The sequence below is a fragment of the Lynx rufus genome, unplaced genomic scaffold (genome assembly GCF_022079265.1).
Source record: "Lynx rufus isolate CCGP_SWC_20201006 ecotype Redwood Valley unplaced genomic scaffold, mLynRuf1.p SCAF_16, whole genome shotgun sequence".
Taxonomy (NCBI): Eukaryota; Metazoa; Chordata; class Mammalia; order Carnivora; family Felidae; genus Lynx; species Lynx rufus.
This window is the reverse complement of record NW_025814830.1, coordinates 28,053,081-28,073,665: the sequence shown is the minus strand read 5'-3', so window position 1 is coordinate 28,073,665 and position 20,585 is coordinate 28,053,081.

Sequence of the window (20,585 nt, the reverse complement as noted above, 5' to 3'; positions counted from 1 at the left end):
AATTTAACAGTGTAACCAAAAACAAAACAACCGCCCCTCCCCAACTACATCCTCTTCTACTCCTAATTAGAGTGGCCTGCATACTGCCCAGAGGCGAGTGGAGGCATAAATATGGAGGTCATCAGCAAAATGAGCATATGTTGACCATCGGCACAGAAGCGCAGTTGGTAAAGGAGTGGACAAGAGACCTTCCCCCTGCTGGCCCACGAGACACAGCGCGTGTTCCTTGGGAGCTGGCCCGGGGCCCCAGGGGTGGCGATTTGCTGGGGTGTGCTTGGAGGCGGAGTTAGGAGGAAGAAGGAGAGAGAGAAAGCATGGAACCGATTGAGATGGACGGCCGACTTGCTGGGCTGTCGGCAAGGCGGGAGCCAGGACTCGGTTCCCACTGGCGCTTGCCTCTATGTGGCTTCGAAGGATTCTTTAAGCCCCAGAGCGCTTGCTGGAAGAAATCTGTGCTCTCGTCTTGCCCGGGACCCTCCTGGGACTAGGCGCAAAGAGAAAGAGGTCCTCGCTCTATCCCTTCTGGAAGCCTGGCTCGGGGACCCTACAGTCAGTATGGCTGCTGGTGCCCGGAGGGGCGGGGGGCACCTCTCAGGGACTTGCGTGATCCCAGGCACCGAGAGGGCATGTCTGACCCCCCACGGGGGGCCTCGGTGACTCCCACTCAGTGCTCTTGAGAAATACTACCACTGCTCTTTCTTTAACTGCCTTGAAAAAAATAAATCCCTGGTTTTTTAACGTGACTACTCAGATGGCCAGAGCTGTGGGAGAAGCCAAGTGGACTTTTGTAGTTGATCTGATTTTGACGCGTCTGGTTCTACCCAGCTTACAGGTGGGCGCAGAGGTGATGCGGGAACAGGGGCGGGTGCCCGTGCTTGGGTAGGTACCTTGCATGCGGCATGGCCGGGTGGGAAGCGAACCCCTCGTTTTCCACAGATATGGAAACGGAGGCCCAGAAAGGGAACACGTATCAGGTGCCCGCTCTCCGGTGGGCAATATAATCGGTTGCTCATTGCGTGCGTTAAACAGCCTTGGGAGGGGAGGGTGATTGATTCCCATCTTACGGATGAGAAGCTGGAATGCTGAGTGGCCCGTGCGTGCGTATAACCGAGAAGTGGTGCTTCCTGGGATCCCAACCCAAGGACCGGATTCTATTGTATCCACCTCCCCCTCCACGTGAAGGTATCCTCAAGTGGACGTTCTGGGCTAATCCACTGAGGTCCAGGGTCCATGCTGAAGCATAGGGACCCTTCCCCCTGCTCTGGACAGGAGTAGAAGTGGAAAGGAGGTTCTTCGTCTGCATGTCTCCAAAGTCAAGTGGAGGAACATCGCAGCTACCATCTGGGTGAGAAGAGCTCCCCCCACCCCCCGCCGTGCCATCCGCGGCGACGGGAACTGGACGAAGCCACTAAGTCAATGGCAGACGCACTCCCCGCTCGGTCTGAACCCACACACGCCCTGAGCCATGAGATTTATAGCTGCCAGGGGCTTCGCCTTGGACAGAAACCAGCCCAGCGTCGTGATCCAGGCCTCAAAAGCTAAACCCTCAGATGGGGAAAACATCCTGCCCTTTACAAGGCCGCTCCTCCTCTCGGTTTTTATTAACCAGAAGGCTGAGATCTGAATACGGGCTTGCAATTCCAGTTACCAGCTGGTGGTATCACGGAGCAAAGCCCTGTCTCCTGGAACCAGCCTGAAGACCACACCAAGCCACCAGATGGGCAGTAAAATCTTTTAAGCAGCTGCTGTCTATGGTGATGCTACTTACTACTGGAATTGTACATTTATTTTATAGGGATCGTGGGCACGCCGAGCCCTTCGGACAGAAGACGGAAAACACCGTGTTACGAAGTGTGGTTCATCGTTCCAGCGTCTTGGGGTGGTGACTGCTTCTTGGAGCTTAGTCTGGGGGACCCTAGGCTCTTCTACAGTCCGGGGCCAGAACGTGGAACCCTTACCAGCAAGAGAGAATGAAATAACAATGATCACATCCACTGATTGGACACTCGCCACGTATTTTTCGGGCATTATCTCTTTTAATCCTCATGGCAGCCCCATTAAGTAAGGCACTCCTGGGGCGCCTGGGTGGCTCAGTCGGTTGAGCGTCCGACTTCGGCTCGGGTCGTGATCTCACGGTTCTCCAATTCAAGTGCCGCATCGGGCTCTGTGCGGACAGTTGGGAGCCTGGAGTTTGTTTCGGATTCTGCGGCTCCCTCTCTCTCTGCCCCTCCCTTGCTTACGCTCTGTCTCGCTCGCTCTCTCTCAAAAATCAACATGAAAAGAAATAAAAATTTAAAAAAAGTGAGGCACTCCTATTTGAGCCTTTCCACAGATGGGTACTTTGAGGCAGAGAGGTTAAGGATTTGCCCAGAAGTACACAGCTGGAAAGCGGTGGAGATGGGATTCAGGCCAAGGTCCCCCTTCATGGTAAAGACTAGGCCCTCACTCGTGGGGATATCCTTCCTACGGAGTGACTCCCCTCCCCTCCCCTCCCCTTCCTACGGAGTGACTCCCCTCCTCCGCCTCTCGAACAAACGATCATGTGGAAATGAGCAACCTCAGGGGGAAGAAAGAGCCCGGGGCCTCCCGCGGCCTCTTCCTCCGCAGTCAGTGTGCTGCCTCAGTTTCCCCAGCTGTACGGTAAGAATGGCAAGAGTCTCCCTTGATGGCACGGTGTTGAAAAGTAACAAGATAAAGAATGCGGAATGCTCAACGTAGCACGTGGGGATAGTAAGTATCCAATAAATGTTGGCTATTCTCCTTCTCTCTCTCTCTCTTTTTTTTTTAACGTTTATTTATTTTTGAGACAGAGACAGAGCACGAACGGGGGAGGGGCAGAGAGAGAGGGAGACACAGAATCTGAAACAGGCTCCAGGCTCTGAGCTGTCAGCACAGAGCCCGACACGGGGCTCGAACTCACGGACCGCGAGATCATGACCTGAGCCGAAGTTAGACACTCAACCGACTGAGCCATCCAGGCGCCCCTCTCCTTCTCTGTCTTATTGTGATTATAACGTGGAGGGTCCACGGGGGCCCCGGTCCTGTTCCCTTAAGACCATTTCAGGGCACGCACCATGCATGTCCTCGGAAGAAAGATCTCTGGGAAAATTCTGCCTGGCTGTGTTTTGAGAAGCCAAACTAGTCCCTTCTTTCTTTCGCCATCATTCGTGGAAAGTTCTTAACATTCAAACCAGACCCCATTTAACCTTTCGTCCAACATCGTTTTACCCACTTCAAACCCTTTGGCGCTCGGAGGTCTGGCTTCCTTCAGGCTCAGGCTGTAAATGTTTGACTTTGATTTGAGATACATGACAATAAATTAGGGGACATTTATCAAAGCTGCTTTTTGCATAAATTACTGCATTATACAAATACACTTAGCAAGATCCTGCATCTTTGATGTTGGGAGCAGAGATTTATGTGCGATGGAGTTTTTATTTATCTGCCCTGTTCACCTCTACAAGAGCTGGACATAGTCCTCAATTCAGGTAGATAAAGGGACACATGCATCACGCTTGACCAGGCTCCTGAATTTCTGAATTTAGCTCAACCGAACGCATTCCATGGGAGTCAAGATCTGGGTGACCCGGTAGAATGGGGCCAAGCATTTTAAATTTCACTGGTCATTAAAAATGTTCATGCCCTCCCTCAGGTGACTACCCTATGTTGCCATTCTCTCCTTTTTGAAGGAAGAACGTTTTTAAAAGAAAACTGTCGCTATTCTCTTATGAGAGGTGATGCCATTGTCAGAGCGCAGGATCACGGTAGGGAGATGAGGTTCAAGTTCCGGCTCAGGTGAGTTAGCAAAGTCTGGGTGGAGCAGGACAGCCCCTTTAGAGTGGTTGCGGCCCATTGTCAGACAGGGGGCTCAAGGGCTGTTGCTAGTCGAGTTCTAGAATATTCTACAGGTAACCCTCTACCCCGATGAGAAGACAGGCAAAGTGGGAGAGAGAGCTGGGGCAGGAAAGCCATGAGTGTGGCCCTGTCAGGGCAGGAGGTTCCCAGGCTCTTAGTTATGGTGCACGGGGGCATGGCCTGCAGGAACGGGTTGTACCAGCTGCCAGGAATGGGAAACGCCAGGTCTACCGCTGAGACAGCCCCGTGGGGGAGCAACCTGGAAATCGGGGATGAGGCAGCTCTCCCACTCAGCAGTGGAAAGTTCACTTCCACCCTTCCCTCAAGCCCTCAAGGAACACATCCCCCACCTCCTCATTTACATCTTACATCTTACATCTTCATTCTCAGGGCGGCCACTCATGGTCCCTGAAGCCCCTGCCAAGTCCTGACAGAGTAAGAAAAAAGCACAACTTAGGGGCATATTTGGCGGAGTGAAAACGAAAGGATATGGCACTTCCATTGCCAAGTGAGTGGGACACGGGAGGCGGAAACATTTAGGTACAATAAAGATAATATAGTAGTGTTTGCATTTGCCTAACACCTGTTCTGCCCAAGCACTAATGTGCTATGTCACCTCACCGTCCCCACAACCTGAGACCCATTTCGCTGAGGAGCAGATCTAGGTTCTGAGTGACCACCTGGCTGTTCCTAGGTCACCCAGCTCACAAACTGTTGGAGCAGAACATGAACCCAGTCCGACTTGCATAGGATTCCTGCTGCCTAAGTGCCAACAGGGCTAGAGAGGGGTGTGAGCACTGTATTAGCATCAGCCAATGTGAGGAGGCCCCTGCAGTAAACCGAGCCTAGGAGCCCCCCCCCCCCAGATCTCTGCAGGGTCACAACCCTTAGGACGAGGGATGGCAGAGGTAGGAGTTCCATTCAGGAAGGCCTTGAACCTGAACGTCAAAGAGCCTGTGAACATTCACGAGTGCCAGAGAGCGAGAGCAAGAGGAGTCCAAGACCTTGACTCCATACCTCTCAGCAGGTGGCACTCAAATGGCCTCCCTGCAAAGATCTCTGTTTACGCAGTGCCCCACGTGCGGACCAGACGGGGACACAGATCCGGAAAGGCCCTTCCCGTGTGTCCAGGAATCTCCCCAGCCTTGGCTGTTCCCATTAAGCCCACGGCCCCACACTCCTTCATCCAACTGCAAACGCCTCACGTGGAAGGTGCTCAGCTCAAGGTCATGGCTGAAACCTCAAGACCTTGAGCAGAAATAACCTCCAATCCCCGTACACGACATGATTGGTGAATTTTAGAATTCTACCCTTCCCCAGAGTAACTGACGATCTGACCTTGGGCCATGTACCTACTTGCCTGCACACTCCTGTCCACATCTAGAGATTTTGAACTTTACCGCGTTTCTAGGGGGCTATTGTAAAGGTTAAAGGAGCTCCTGGCACAAAGGGATCCTGGCACACTGTTTGCATACAAGCCACCGGTGCTCAAGTTAAGCTAACCCAGATTCTTCCAAAGCCCATCCAACTGGTATGTATGGGATCGTTTTGTGATGACGAGTTTGTTTATAACGATGAACTGCTAAGTAGACTTTCATTCTAGATTTTTAATTTAGATTTATTTAGTTACACAGAAGGTAGTATGGAGTGCTTGTGTACTCTGCACCCACTTTCCCCTGTTACTAACATCTCAGCGTGAGCGTCGTTCATTGGGTGTAACGAACCAACATCGATACGTCATCACCGAGTTCATTTTGTTTGGATTTTCTCACTGTTTCCCTAATGTCCTTGTTCTGTTCCAGGATCCCAGCCGGTACCACCTTACATTTAACAGTGAGGTCTCCTTAGTCTCTTCTTGGCTGGGACAGGTAGCCAGAATTTCTTTATTTTTGGAGACACTGGTAGGGTCGAGCAGTACCGATCCGGTATTTTTGCAGGACGTCCCTCAGCTGCGATTTTGCTGGTGTGTTCCTCATCCTTAGACTGAAGTAACGTGTTTGGGAAAGGAAGACCACGGAGGGAGAGAGACCTTTTCATCCCGTCAGAACAAAGGTACATGCTGTCGACATGACTTCTCACTATTGATGTCGGCGTTGGCCACCTGGCTTGAGGTAGTGTTTGTCAGGCAAGCTCTTGTTTCTTGTTTCCTTTTCCACACTGTCCTCTTTGGAAGAAAGTTACTATGGGCAGCCACACTTAAGGAATGGAGAATTATGCCCCCTCTCCTTGAGGACAGAGTTATCTCCATAAATTATTTTGAATTCTTCTGCACAGAAGATTGGTCTCTTCTCCCCGGTGGATTTACTTTTCTGCCATTGATCTGCACCTGCACGGACGCATGGCTATCTGTCTCCCACTTTAGGTTAGAATCCAACACAACGTTATTTGGTTGCTCAAACGGCCCTAGCGCCGGCCACTGGAAATTCTTTCTGTTGGATCCCATATCACTTTGGCATAGTCCTATCATTATGGGTTTGGTTTTTCTGGTTGTGCTTTTGTTTTTGTTTTCAGCACTTTCTTGCTTTCTCGCACTGCAATGGCTCCAGGCTCGTCTCATGTATCCGACGCCCCAGTCCTGGAGTGTTAGAGTCAGCCATTTCTCTCAGCCCCGGTTCCTTTCACTGGGGAGTAACATGAGGAACCAAGATCTGGACACTACCTATGGATGTTACAACTGGGACATGTCTCTGCGCTTTCAGCTGGTGGAACCAGGAGACGCATGTGTGTGCATACTAACCCATGCATATCCATATATGCATTAAGACATCTACGTGTAACTACATCTATGTTGAGCTGCAACTGAGTTCCTTCAATATCTCCAACCCCAACCCGTTACCCCCCGACTCGTTCCAGCCTCCTCACCTTGCTTATCCACAACCCACTCCAACTGTGGGAGACCTGACTCATGCCACCTGCCATCCATATACTTAATCATTCTGTATGACAGTGTAGGTCCGTAGTGGTTTCAGAATCTTTAACCCATGCCTTTGCGGGAAACAACTCTATCAGCCAGAGTAGAATGTTGATAGATGCTTCCGTCTTGCGATTTCATTCATTCCCAAGGTTGCTTAGGTCAGCCACCTTATTCCCCCAATCCTTTCAATGAGATCGTTTTGTACATATCTAATACAGTGGTAATATTCGTCAATATATTTGTAAGAGTCTTGTGTCTTGGGATCCCTCAACCTCCTAAAGTACTTTTTAAAATTCGTGTACTTTACGGTTTCATCTCTGTGCTGTAAAGTTCTGTGGGTTTTGACAAATGCATAACATCTTGTATTCACTATCACGGTAGCAAACAGAGTAGTTTTCACTCACCTAAAATATCGACTGTACTCCACTGTTCAACCCTCCCCCTGACCCTGCCTCGAACCCCTGGCAATCACTGATCTATTTTTTTAAATAAATGTTTATTCATTTTCAAAGGCATGTGTATTTCTCTTTTTTAGTTTTGAATGTTTATTTTTGAGAGAGAGAGAGAGAGAGAGAGAGAGACAGAACATGAGCAAGGGAGGGGCAGAGAGAGAGGAAGACACAGAATATGAAGCAGGCTCCAGGCTCTGGGCTGTCAGCACACAGCCTAACACGGGGCTTGAACTCTCAAATGGCAAGATCATGACCCGAGCCTGAGTCTGCCACTTAACTGAATGAGCCATCCAGGTGCCCCATAATTTTTTTTTTAACATTTATTCATTTTTGAGAGAGAGAACAAGACAAAGCACGAGCGGGGGAGGGGCAGAGAGAGAGAAGGAGACACAGAATCCGAAGCAGGCTCCAGGCCCTGAGCTGTCAGCATGGGCCCCAACGTGGGACTCAAACCCACTAAACGTGAGACCATGACCTGAGTGAAGTCGGACGCTCAACCGACCGAGCCACCCAGGCACCCCTGGGGCTTATTTCTTTTTACTGCTGAATACTATTCCATTGTGTGGAGATACCACTGTTTGTTTATTCACTCACTTAGTGATGGACGTCTTGCGGCTTCCAGTGTTTGCTGACTATGACCAAAGCTGCCAGAAACAAAGCTGCAGGTTTCCGTGTAGATGTGCTTCCACATCAGTTGGGCAGATACCTAGTGGTTCTGCTGATGCACTGTGTGGTGAAAACACATCTGGTTTTGTAAGAAACTATCCACCTTCTAAGGCGACGGTAGCATTTCGCATGCCCAGCGGCCAAGAACGCGACTTCCGGTCGCCGCGCATCCATCTGGCTGTTGGTACTGTCCATGGTTTTTAGACTTTAGTTACGCAGAGGCGGGTGGTATCTCATCGTCATTTTAATTTGTGATTCCTCAATAACAGATGACGTTGAGCATCTTTGCCCATCTTTTTGGGGAAGTGGCCGTTCGAATCTTTTGCTCACGTGTCAATGGGGTGATGTGTGTTTTCTTCCTGGATTTTCAGAGTTTTTGTATGTCTTTTGTGTGTCTTGGCATACTTTCTGGGGCAACGTGGATAGAGTTCCAACGCCCCAACCTCACACACGTGGGCTCAGAGAAGTAGGGCAGGACAGTCCCCCGGTTGTGACCGGAAGATACTTAGCTGCCTCTCCAGGAGCCATGACTGGTTCTCAAAGAGCTCAGCCAGGGCTGAGTCCACCCACTTGTTGATGTCCCTGGGCCCCCCCCAGCAAACGCTGCATGTACCTCAGAAGATCAGGTATGGGGGGACCTCCCCTCCTCCCCCACTCCAGAGCTGAATTAGGACGATTTCAGAGCAACCCGTCCAAACGCTAATGTTCTCAGCTGCGAGGATCCTTGAAGAGCCTTTGGTTCATTTTACACGTGAGTCGATGAGGTTCAGATCACAGGCGTCACTAGGTGTTCCACCAGGAAAGGGTTAAACAGGGTGTGATACACTCGGGATTAAACACAGCTAAACTTCTTAATTCCTTGCTACTCAAAATGCAACAACATCAGCATCACACGGGCGCACGCTCCAAGCCCAGCAAGCGGTTCGGAACGTACATTTTCGCAAGATCTTCCCAAGTCGATGGAGATGTTCGTCAAAGTTTAGGAACGCGGACTTCAGGCGGTAATTTGTCAAATCAGTTCTGAGCAGCTCCTGTGTGGCAGGCACCGCCCGAAGCACTGAGCATCCATCACAGAACGGATAGCACCCGCTCTCAAGGACACTCACATCCTCAAACTGCCGTACGAGTAATTGGCTGTCGAACTACGACTGTGACTTACGCCATAAAGAAAGAGTGTATTTGAGGATCGGAGACCTGAAAGGTTGGGGTGGGATTGGGCTGGGGTGAAGGCAACACAGACGCTGAGGACCACAAGGAAGAGAGTGAAGCTGACAAGGACCCCGAACTTTCTGGAGGTAGGCATCCCGCGGGGCATTTCCGGGGACTGACGTTCTGCGAAATGCTGCCCTGGACGTCGTGCGACCAACCCGGGACCCAACAGCATGCCGGAGCGGGAGACCCAGTGTGGCTCTCCTGCTTCTCCAGGCTAAGCCCTGTCCACCACCCCTGTGCCACCCTGTCCTGGTCACCGGGAGTCCCCCAGGATGACACAGAGAACGGAGGCTCTGGGCATCCGGTTGGCCGCCAGCCAGGCTGGACACACATGCAAGTTATTTTCATGGGGCAGCAAATTCTGGAAAATATGTGGTTTAGAAGCAACATAATTATGATCCTCTAAAATTAGGCTCATAGTCTAAACAACCCCAAGTCTTCCTTCTGCAAGAAAACAAACAATCCCAGGCAGGAAGCCTGCAGCGATGTGTGTTGCATTGGCCAACAGGCCTGCCGGTCTCCCCGCTGAGCTAAAAAGGCAAACAGCATGCAAAAATGTAAATATTATATTATTTTTCAAATACCACCTATTCCATTCTCACCCCAGCTGGCTCCGCCTGTCCACCTCGGCGCCCTCTGGGCACCCCGCCCCTCCCTCCACCCTTTGGCCGCCAAATACGTCGATGTAGTTTTTCAGGAGCCATTATCTAAACTATTGATGTAATAAGGCCCTGGTAGATGAAATTCACTTAATAACTCACGCTTCGTTATTTATTGTGAACCTGTGTGCATTCTCCTTGATTCCATTTTCCAGCGAAATATAAGTGCAGCTTTCATCGTGAGCGCCTGAATTTATGGCAAACAGACCAAGTGACATTAAGAAAGCCACACAATCCCTTCATTCAGTCTTTAATAAGGAAGCCAAGGAAAAATTATCCTAGCTGGTTTGCGGGTGACAGCACAAGAACTTTCTGGAGTCAGAAAGTTAGCACCGCGCCTCCTGTCAGCCCATTAAAAAGCAGAGCTGGCATGGCATGATATTAGAACCATGTGTGAGAAGGAATTTCTCCTCTGGTAAGACATTCCAAATACTGTCTCCGAGCCAAAGACTTTGGTGTTAGACTAATTTAAGCAGCATGTTGAAATCAGCGCTCAGGACTTTGATCATAAGGAGATCGTTTGTTACAAATTGAACTAACCCAGTCTCTATTTCTGGCGGATCAGAACTCTGGATTTGTTGAATTAAATGCCTCATTTAGTACCGTTTGCACATGAAAAGGAATACTGAACTCAGGAATCTGATAGTGAATTTTTCACCTAACCAACAGGTCTACTTTTTTATTACTTTTAAACCTAATCCATACTCGGTCCACACTGTTCCTAATAACCCCAGGGCCGTACAGAGTGAAGTTTTAAATCAACTCTCATGTTATTGGGGGTTGCGGGGGGTTGAAGGGCTGTGGCAGGACGGCAAGGGGTTGCTGAGCCATCCTTGAATTATCAAACCATGTAATGAAGAACATATTGGAACCCGGGACCAAAATAAAAGGAAAAAATAAAAGAGAGAGAGAGAGAGAGAGAGAGAGAGAAAGAAAAATGAATGAGTCCACAGTTGTTATTTACTATCTAAATAACCCAGTTTCCTTTCATGACAAATGCAGGCTGAAATAGCAAATGATTTTGCAGACCTATGATTTTTGTAACGTTGCCTGTCTGGTCCGGCAGAAACTAGAAGGGAGAGGTTAAAAGGGCACAAAATAGACCATTTCCACATATGGCTGCACTTTCTTTTCATTTTTGAAGTTATAATATCTTTAACTGTAGATAATGATATTATAAACTGTCATTTAGTGCATTTTAAGTGTATTACATACATGAAACAAAGGTCTAGAAGGAGCCACAGCTGAAAGCTTAACAAAAACATTGTGGCTCCGATCACCAAGCAGGAAGCAGGTATTGGGTTTGCTAAGAATGTTGCAGAGCAGATAATCACAAACACAGACTGTGAAGGGGCTCCCCGGGCGTAAATTGTGATCCTGGCCAAGGCTGGGCAACGATGATTTAATAGTAATTAACTGTTAATTATTAACACTCAGGGGTCAGCAAGCTACTCCACGGTCCGGTTTTACTTTACATTATTTGGTTCATCTATAACTTTGTTTCCCATAATTTACCTCCTGTTGGTAGGAGGCGGGGAGGGCCTTTGGGGACCATCTCTGGTCCAGCTATTAAAACAGCTCTGAGCTGTCCTCAACTGGGAAGAAAGAGCAAAGGAAAGGCAAGGGAAGAAGAAAATGGAGAGGAGAGGAGAGGAGAGGAGAGGAGAGGAGAGGAAGGAAAGGAAAGGAAAGGAAAGGAAAGGGAAAAGAAGAGAAAAGAAAGAAAAGAAAAGAAAAGAAAAGAAAAGAAAAGAAAAGAAAAGGAAAGGAAAGGAAAGGAAAAGAAGAGAAAGAAAAGAAAAGAAAAGAAAAGAAAAGAAAAGAAAAGAAGAAACAGCACCTATATTCAAGGAAGATGATTTTCCTCAGCCCTGTGCACAGTTACTTCCTAAATACCGTCACCTGCAGGCTTAAAACTCCTCCCGAATGAGGACTGCCTTCATTTAAAAGGAAAATAATTAGTCAATTAATTATTTTGTTTTAATGTCACTGCTATCGTGTGCCGGAAAAATCAACAGATGATTCCTTAGCTTTATTGGCATGAAGATGAGGTTGATTTCCCCCCGCTTTGGAGGCAGAGAATGGTTACGAAACAGATAACGATAATAAATGTTTTATTGGTGAAAAAAAAGAAAGATCAAATCTTTAATGAAATCAGGATGGGCTTGGAGATGAACTCCATCTGAACTCCCCAGGATTCATGGAACTTCAATTAAAACAATTTCAGAAGGGCAGCTGACAGCAAGGGGCTTGGAAGTATAATTAAAATTGAGCAATATTTTAGCACCAGGTTTTCCAGCCAGATCCTAAAAAGGCGCGGTAGCCCAGGGGAGGAGGGCAGTGGGGGTGAGGGGGTCCGTGAGGAGGGGCGAGGGTTCCAGGCATCACAGGTAAGAAATCCCACAGATGCCCGATTCCCAGGCGTCAGCTAAGAGTGTGCGATTTTCAACCCGCTGTTTTCACCTCTATCCACATGATTGTAGAAAACTGGCTTCTTGGGCTGGAGCCTGGGGCTTTCAATCTGCAAACAGCCTTTCGGCAAGTCAAACACAAGGACAACAGTCAGATCATTAAGGCCACGCCATGATGGCGTTACAAGCATAGCCTCCAAAGCCCGAGTGCCCGGGTTCGAGTCTTGCTTCTCCTTGTACGTGCTGTGCGACCTTGGCCACGTTACTGAACCTCCCCAAGCCTCATTTTCCCAGCTGTGAAATGGGATGGGGACAGCACCAAGCTCTCATTGCTGTTGAGAGGCTTTAACAAGACATTTCATGTCAAGCGCTTAACGCCGTGCCCGGCACCTAGTTAGCACCCAATAACTGTGAGCCACTATTGTTATTTCCTGGGGCCGAAAATCAGAAAAGTTGACTCCAGAAATCCAGCCTCTCCTTTTAAAAGGCAAAGCCTTCCACCAGATGTGGCCCCAGCACGAGCACGGCACAGACAAAACAGAAGAGAAATGGGGGCCTGGGAGGACCTTTGCACAGAAGACACTGGTTCCAGGAGAGGAGAGCTGGGGCTCACCTCTTACGGAGACCTGGGTGGGGAGGGAGGGAGGGAGGGAGGGGAAGGGAAGGAAGCAAAAAAGAAAGGGATGGATGGGGAAGGGGAGGGAAGGAAGGAAGGAGGGAGCTTTGGTCTATGACACTCTCTGGCCCCAACTTGGCTTCTTGGCCTTAGATCCCATGAGAGCAGTCTCCCTGCCAAACGTCTCTCTGATTTCTCTTCCTTGGCCGTCCAAGAGCTCTCTCTACCACTCTGAGAAGCCACATGAAATGTCACAGAAGGGTTTTCCATAGCATGCCCAAGGAGAAGCCATGGTCACAGACACCCAGCTCCACGGGCACAGGGTGAGCAGGGTTTGCCCATGCCCCCCCCCCCCCGGGATGCCTGAGAACCACCTAGAACAGATCAACACTCACTAATGGCCAAACCCAACAGGCAGCAACGTCCTTTCTCTCTGTCCAGGCTCCGACTTCTCGTGGACCCAGACAGTGGTGTTCCGGATCCCAACGGCCTCCTGGAGAGGCCATCTCTCCACCCCACTCCCTGCATACTGAGGGCTGGGTCCTGACTCAGCAGTTTCCTGAAGTTTTATGGCCCCTTGAGGCAGGAGCTCCATCCACGCTGGCTTTGGGGGAACTACTAGCTCATGATTTTAAGTTGTCAACTTTTTTTTTTTTTTTAATTTTTTTTTTCAACGTTTATTTATTTTGGGGACAGAGAGAGACAGAGCATGAACGGGGGAGGGGCAGAGAGAGAGGGAGACACAGAATCGGAAACAGGCTCCAGGCTCCGAGCCATCAGCCCAGAGCCTGACGCGGGGCTCGAACTCACGGACCGCGAGATCGTGACCTGGCTGAAGTCGGACGCTTAACCGACTGCGCCCCCCAGGCGCCCCAAAGTTGTCAACTTTCTAATGGCATAGAGAATCCCAACCTGTGAGTAATAGAAAAAAAAAAGTCACTGCATATCCTTTGGACTGCCTTCTGTGATTTTTTTTATAGCTGCTGCAGAATTACCGTCCAAATTTTATTGGGTCCGGGTTATTAAAATGACTTTTAATTCCCTGAGAACACGGTGATAGACAGCCGGGCAGGGAAGCTGAGGCACCGAGATGCTTTTCCTTTCTTTCTTTTTCTTTTTCTTCCCCCCCCCCCCACCCCGTAACTTCTTGCAGATAAGCCACACACAGATAACCAAGGACTGACTGTTTGCATTTCCAATTAAACCATTTCCTCTGGTGTTTGGCAGTTACTCCTAGACTTCTCCTGGTTTACAGTACACAGACCAACACTCTTTTAATATTCCAAATCCATTAGACCCTTTTCTTTTCCCTCATGAACAAAGGAGAAATGTTTTTGTGCAACTTTATGGAAGCCATCAATCTCCCCGAGAGCCTGGCTACGCTCAACAGAACCCACATTATAACTTATGCAAAACAGAGGACGGGAGGCGTGGGGGGAAATCCCGCTTTTCTTTGAGCAGTAGCAACGCATTAAAGAAAACATGCACTGCTGTTGCAATTCACATTGGTAAATGGATTTTTCCCGTCTGAAACATTGTTTTTCACTAAGAGAAGCTTTTAATCCCCTTAAGTTCCATTCTAATCTGCCTGGGAAGTGCTCGTCTCAGGAATATAACAGCGATGATATAACAGATTTAATTTATTAGGACGAGACAGCAGCCAGATAGCAGAGTGCACAAGAGGGCACGCCCGCCAGCTGCATGGGACTGTCACTCCCAGGTGGAGAAAGCCCGGCCCGTCGCCTCACCAATCCCACCCCACCTTACCACCGCACACCCAAGTTCGGATCTCAGCTCCCTGGGCTTTCTCTGGAGCAAACGCCCCACCTTCGTGGAGAAAGTCATTCTCTAAAGGCCACAGGAAGGTTGAGGAAGGCAGGCCAATCCTCTGGAGAGACCGCTTACCCTGTTGGGACCAATGCCCTAAAGCTTGGCAAAGGGCCTCGGTGAGCCGTTCGTCTCCCAGCGCCTAGTCTGATGGGCCACCTTGGGCAACAGATGGTCCCGATGAGCCAAGACTCAGAAGGACAGGAGATGCAAAGGCCACTCTTAACACAGCCGATTCCATTCCCAAGCAAGACGGGGGGGGGGGGGGGAATAATAATATGAAAGTCAACAAGCCTGACTCAGTCCAAATTCTTCCGGATCTGGGAAGGCAGCAGAGAATTAATTCTGGTGGCCTGACCCGCTTCATTCTCCAACCCAGCCGGTTGAACTGGGACAGCTCAGGACATGGGACGGCCAAACCAGTACGATGGCCCCAGGTACGTCCACGCATACCTCCATTTCCTCTTCCTCTGAACAGAAAGCTGTTCGTTTATTCTCTCTGCCCATGCTTATTAATGTTCTCATAAGCCAGCCTTTGACTCATGGAGATAATGCTCTTTTAGCCCCACGAGGGGTGCAAATGTTCAGCACAGGACCCCAGTGTCATTTTCCAAGTCAGGTCCTTTGTTGTCCTACACAGTATGACACCATAACAGTCAAGAGCATGGCCTCTGGAACCGGAAAGTCTCAGGTTCAAATCACTGCTCCAGCACCGATAGGGTAGGAGACTTCCCTTAAGGAATTCAGCCTTGCCGAGTGCCTGTTTTCTCATCTGTAGAATGGGAACATGACCACCTCCCTGCTTAGCAGAGCGCCTGGCACATATTAAGTACTAATTCATCGTAATGATTGTTGCATACGTAGGCTCACCTGCAGACACATTCACCCCTTCTGTTCATTCTCGAATTCTCCCCAAACATTTATTGACCACCTGCAACGTGCCAAGCTTTATGCTAGACACTCTGTGAGAGGGGAGACTGAAGAGGATGAAGAGGCATTTGAATCACACACACACACACACACACACACACACACACACACACCCATGGCAGATATTTAGGGCAGATAGAATCACTCCCGTTCTACAGATGGGAAGATGGATCCGGCGAGGTTAGGGGCTTGGGCAAACGACCAAGGCGAAGTGAGCCACGCACGGTAGGAGCATCAGAGACAGGCCTCCGCCCCCACCCCCACCCCTTTCCTTGAGTTAGATTTTCCAGAAAATATGATCCTGAATCTAGTTGACGTAGAAGAGAGTAACACAAAACCACGTGCACACGACCCCTGCGGACCCGGGACATACCCCATCCCGTGGCAAGTGTGTGCTTCGTGGGAAACCATATCCCACGCTCAGTGGGAACCAGGCCCTGCTGTCTTTAGACGATAAGGAGGAGGTCAGGAAAGAGAAGAGACTGGGGAGCGGGACGCTTATTAAAAGCACTTGCTCGCAAGCTGTGTTCGAGCCCCCATGGTGCCCGGACCCGGGAACCCGGCCTCAGCAGGGGTCAGTGCCCCGTCCTGACAGGCGTGAGCTGGGGCGTCTGGGCTGAAGATGAATGGGGGGAGCCAAACGCGCCCGTGACAGCGGTAATCCACACGACCCAGGAACGCAGGCTGGTATTTGGGCCACTTCCCCACGATTTTATGGGCCCGAAGTGGGGGGAGGGAATTTTCATCATTTCAGACATAAATAACTCCACGAACTGTGTGGCGATCAAACACCTCAAAATTAACCACTCGGTGCGGCACAAAACCTTCAGCTGGGCTGGATTTACTTCTCAGTTGCAGAGCAACCTGATGGCGGCCAAGGTTCCAAGGAGTGTTCAAACGAGCCTGGGGGCGCCTGGGTGGCTCCGTCGGTTAAGTGTCTGACTTCGGCTCAGCTCATGATCTCGTGGTGCGTGAGTTCGAGCCCCGTGTCGGGCTCTGTGCTGACAGCCTGGGGGTCTGCTTCGGATTCTAGGTCTCCCTCTCTCTCCCCCCCTCCCCCCACTTGAGCTCTGTCTCTCTCTCTAAAAAATAAATAAGCATTAAAATTTTTTTTAATAAAATAAAATAAAATAAAATAAAATAAAATAAAATAAAATAAGACGAGCCAGGTACCTCTACTGTGGTTCCCTGAAGAGGCCCCTGTCCCGTTCAGAGAGATGCCCATGTCATGCTTTCTCCTGGCTCCGAGGCTGATGGCCCAGCCTCATTCTTGATGGAGGAAATGGAAGCCATCAGATTCATGCCTTCTCATTTCCCACCATCCAGCCCACACCCTTGAACCCCACTCTCCTCCATGCTGCCAGATATATTGGAAGACATGCCCTTCTTCCCACCAGGGGCCACCTTCTCCTTGGGTCCCGAATCCTCTCCCTTCCTGAGAGGCTGCCTTTCCAGCCACACGCACTGGCGCACATCAACAACCCCCTCTCCGAGTTCCTTCTCACCTGGAATCACAGGGACTCAGTAGCTTGTAGCCCCAAACACCAAACCAAATCATCTACCTCAATCCTTCCGCTTCACCCAACCACCTGCATCCCGGTATTCCCAACTTGGCAACATCTCTCGCAGATGTCTCCTCCAAGCCCTGCCTCTGTTTCTTCAACCAGGTCCAACTTGACTCCACTACCCTTGACTGCAACTAACCTCAAGTCTACCAACGATTCCATGTTGTCACATGCAGACATCTCTTCGTCTCTCACTTGACTTCCTCGGGTCCCCTGGAAGCACGCGCTTCTCTCGGTAGTTTCTGCCTCTCAGCCCTCTCCTCTCGCTGGCTGCCGTCCTTCGGTCTTTCCTTGGCCCTCCATCGGCATCTAACCTCTAAAAGTAGGGGCGGTCTTGGGTTCAGTCCTCTGCCTTCTCTCTGTTTTCTTCCTTCCTCTTCAGGGGAGCCCATTCATTTCCAGGTATTTAAACACCACCTACGTACCGCTGACTTTCGAAATTAGAGCCCCAGCCCAGAAGGCTCCCTAAGCTCTGACTTTCTGGATGCCTCCTTGACATCTCCACCTGGACATCTAATCGGTGCCTCGCCTTGACATTTCCATGACTAGGCAGTTTACCAAACAAGAAACACGACGGGCTTTTTAGACATGTCGAAGACGTCCAAGGTCACTGAGATTTAATAAAATGCAAATTAAAGCAAACCGAGATGTTTTTCACCCGTTTGGCAAAGAGTGATCAACACATTTGGAAACACACTGTTGACAGAGATTCGAGGAAAAGGGTGCCTTTGTAAGTTGGAAGGGAATATAAATTGGTATCATCCCTCTTAGGGCAAATTGTCAATATGTCTCAGATGAACAATACCCGTGCCCTTTGATCTAGGAATTCTACTCTGAGAAGTTTGTAACGTAGCAGGATTCTCGCACGTGGAGTCATGATACGGAGGCTTTTCTTTCCAGGAAGCAACTTTATTTTTGCCGGCCCAGCTCAGTGGGGTTCGTACCCCAAGAACTGAGCCCGAAACGCCACGTGGCGTAGTTTTTTTTATATATTTTTTACTTCTTTGTCTCCCACATATGATAACACACAAACCTGTAGTCTGATTAAGCGATCTCACGTTACAAGGTGGCGAGGAATGTTGTCAAATATGCAAAGAGCAAGGTTGCCTTGAGGGCGTTTTTTTCTTTCCTTAGGGACGGGACCCTACCACAATGCGGTAGGTACGTCGTATAAATTACAATGAATATACCCAATATACACAGTCTGTATAACATATATAATAAGCGTATGTATTTTCATGTGTATTTTTCCAATGGATAGAGTCACACATCTGTAAAAATGGAGATGCTGAACGTTGGGTACAAATTCGGTTACTGGCGTTTTTCAAAAGGGTGATAGAGACAGATCCTTACACTCCGGCTTACATAAATACAAAATCTTGGGGCGCCTGGGTGGCTCAGTCGGTTAAGCGTCCGACTTCAGCTCAGGTCACGATCTCGCGGTCCGTGAGTTCGAGCCCCGCGTCGGGCTCTGGGCTGACGGCTCAGAGCCTGGAGCCTGTTTCCGATTCTGTGTCTCCCTCTCTCTCTGTCCCTCCCCCGTTCATGCTCTGTCTCTCTCTGTCTCAAAAATAAATAAACGTTAAAAAAAATTAAAAATAAATAAATACAAAATCTTCCACAGGAAGGGGACACATGCAAGAAACTGGTTACAAGGATGGCCTTTGGGCCAGTATCGAAGGGATTCGGATACTTGAAGCGTATTCTTTTTACACTTGAATTCTTTTTTTTTTTTTTAACGTGTTTAGTTATTTCATTTCCAATTTTATTTTTTTTTTAATTTTTTTTTTAATTTGACGTTTATTTATTTTTGAGACATAGAGAGACAGAGCATGAATGGGGGAGGGTCAGAGAGAGAGGGAGACACAGAATCTGAAACAGGCTCCAGGCTCCGAGCTGTCAGCACAGAGCCCGATGCGGGGCTCGAACTCACCGAGTGTGAGATCATGACCTGAGCCGAAGTCGGTCGCCCAACCGACTGAGCCACCCAGGCGCCCCTCATTTCCAATTTTAAAACAAAGTTCCTTTTCATATCCTGAGTCCCCCTCTCCTTTCTGGTCTCAGCCTAAATGCCACCTGTTCAGCAAGCCCTTCCTGGACCACCCTCTCTGTGCGGGTCCCCTCGATTTTGCCTCCTCCCCCACTAGAGCTGCTCAGCTTTTAACTACTTTAAATACTGGGGTTCCCAGGGAGATTTCACTCAAAAAAAGACCTCCGCTCACCTTGCCAGGAAGGCCATGCCGTGCACCCTATCTGAATAATACCCTCACCACTGTCAACTCCGTAATCCTTGTCCTGCTTCTTTTTAATGCAATTATCGCCGCCCGACATATTATGTCCTGTTTTATTTGCTTATAATGGGTTTTCCCGCGTTAAAATGCCAGGTCCAGAAGAGCAGGAATCTGGCCCATTTTGTCCACAGCTCTATCTTGTGGCTAGAACAGTCCTTGACATCACAGATGTTCAGTAAATATTTGCTGAGCGAATGCATGGTTCTTCTGCTAAAAGGAAACAAATAACACAAAAAGACGTAAAGGCCCCTGATCGAGGGGAAAAAAAAATATCTGAGGCCATGAGCTGAGTGTTGGGTCTGCGGTCCCGTTAGGCCATCACCAGAGCCCCATCCGCTTTGTGTTGACCTCGGTTCGCCGAGCAAAGGGCCTGGGGGAGCACTGCAGAGCACCAAGCGGCAGGGGGAAAGTGAGGAAGACAGCAGCGGGTGGCCGTACAGGAAAGGCCCAGAAGTGTGCAATGGAAGAAAGAATGCCGCAGAGCATAGCGGTGAGGGGGCCTTTAGCAAACCCCAAGAGGAAGCACCTCCCTACTCAGCTCACCTTGTTTCAGAGAGAGTTGGGGCTGGGGAGAGAAGAGGAACAAGAAAAATCAAAGGAAGTCCTTGCTTGGGCCTTTGTGTCACCCTCCTGGCACCGAGCTCCAGCTTCTGAAGGATCACGTACAAGGTGTGCGGCCGAGGGAAGGGGCGAATGAATCACGACGTTACATAAACCCTCCGCGATCTGGCCAAAGGCAGTGGGTTTGGGCAGCAGGCAGCCAGCAGGGCCGCCTGGGGAATGTGCCAGGGACCCCCACCCCCGCCTGCCCCTGGTGGCCAGCACTCCTGAAGAAGCAGCCCTCTGCTGCTCTTTGCATGGGGTACCACGACGGCCCACGATGCCCACTGACTTCAGAAGCCTGCGTTCTCAGCCCTGGGGCTTGGGCGCCTGCGTGGATCCTGCCAGGGTCTCTCGGAACCTCAGGACACCTCGTGTTTTCTAGATTGTGCTTTTATTCTCAGCAAGCCCCCGGGCTACCTGGTTAAAAGTTTACATTAAAAAATCCTTCCTAATTGGTTCGTTTGAATGGTGCCCTCCACAGAGTCATCGAGGCAGACTGTGTTCATTAGCGGCCGTTCACATAAAACCCAGGCAGTAACGTGTCAATCATTCCAGGCCTTCAAAAAACAAAACAACAACAACAA